Source organism: Hyperolius riggenbachi, chromosome 1, assembly GCF_040937935.1.
Source record: "Hyperolius riggenbachi isolate aHypRig1 chromosome 1, aHypRig1.pri, whole genome shotgun sequence".
Taxonomy (NCBI): domain Eukaryota; kingdom Metazoa; phylum Chordata; class Amphibia; order Anura; family Hyperoliidae; genus Hyperolius; species Hyperolius riggenbachi.
In genome coordinates this window covers 585,899,393-585,900,359 of record NC_090646.1, presented here as the reverse complement: position 1 = coordinate 585,900,359, position 967 = coordinate 585,899,393, and positions in this window count along the sequence as shown.

Genomic DNA, 967 nt, shown 5'->3' with positions numbered 1-967 from the left:
TGAAAAATCGATCAGAAAACCAATCGTAATTCAGATCGGACCTGTCAAAAATATGAATTCAATCTGTCAATCTGACGGGAAATTGCATGATGTGTACCAGGCATAGGAACTCTATCACCTACGTTCTCAATACATTGTCCCCTGGGGGTACTTGGGCTCAGGGGGAACCCGAGTAGGTCATAGTCAATCCATTACAGTAATGCTGAGAACACATGATGCAATTTCCCGTCCGATCGAGAGGTGATAGGACAGGACGTTGTAACGTGTACATGTCCAAACTGCTCCCGATCGATGAAGGGATCGATTTTCCAATAACTTTGCAAAATTGATCCCTTTCTCAATCGAAAACGTATTGGACATGTCAGAAATAATCGCTTGATTCTGGCCGATCGGGCGGGAAATTGCCTAGTGTGTTCCCAGCACTAGACCAAAAAACATGATACAACATAAAAACAAACCTGAATTACAGACTTACGAAGTATTACAAAAAATTACACGTGCTAGTAGGAGTACATGAGATCATGTTAGCCACCATAGGGGGGTACTTAGCCAGTAGTCATTGACAAAGGGATACATACTTTATATGCTATAGTAATGCTGAGAATCACTGAACTAGACCAGAGATGTACTCCAGGATATAATATGAAGGTTTGTCTTCTCTGTAAGATATTTCTGTAGCTTGTTGGAACTCAGCAGCCTGATATTTAAAACCAGCTAAAATACATTATATAAGGAGCCCTAAGCAGAGAAAGTGGGGCATGTTTAGCGCACACCCGAGCTGAGGACGTGGGTCTGCTAGTAAAACATTATTCTAGGCATTATAATATTCCGCCCTGCAGGCTGCATGTGATTGTCTCTATAGCAGATTAGCATACTGGCAGCCCCTCCTCCATGCATGTATGCAGCCAGTCAGCCAGCCATAGTGGTGTACAGGGGTTGTGCCCAGCCCTGCCTCCTCTCCCCGCTC